The sequence below is a fragment of the Sinocyclocheilus rhinocerous genome, unplaced genomic scaffold (assembly GCF_001515625.1).
Source record: "Sinocyclocheilus rhinocerous isolate Xijiao unplaced genomic scaffold, SAMN03320098_v1.1 scaffold3091, whole genome shotgun sequence".
In the NCBI taxonomy this organism is placed as follows: domain Eukaryota; kingdom Metazoa; phylum Chordata; class Actinopteri; order Cypriniformes; family Cyprinidae; genus Sinocyclocheilus; species Sinocyclocheilus rhinocerous.
Window position 1 is genome coordinate 1 of NW_015635546.1, and position 601 is coordinate 601.

A 601-nucleotide genomic window follows, 5' to 3' on the forward strand; every position below is an offset into this window, starting at 1 on the left:
ATGCAGCAACCACAACTATACCTGACACCTCAACAACTATTGATGCAACTACAACTTTGGCTTTGACAAACACTGTTTTAATATCCTCAAGTATCGCACCAATTTCAACAAGTGATGCAGCAACCACAACTCTGTCTGACACCACAAAAACTACTGATGCTACAATTTTGACTTCCACAACCACCCCTCCCACATCTTCGACTGTTGCACCAACGTTAACAACAGCCGATGAATCAACCACAACTCTGCATGACACCACAACAACTACTGATGCAACAACAACTTTGGATTCCACAACCACCCCTCTAATGTCAACCACTTATGCATCAACCACAACTCTGTCTGAAACCACAAAAACTACTGATGCTACAATTTTGACTTCTAGAACCACCCCTCCCACATCTTCGACTGTAGCACCAACGTTAACAACAGCCGATGAATCAACCACAACTCTGCCTGACACCACAACTACTACTGATGCAACAACAACTTTGGCTTCCACAACCATCCTTCCAACATCCTCAGCTACAGTACCAATGTTGACAAATGATGGAATTACATCAACTATGCCTGACTTTTCAACAACTATTGATGCAACAAC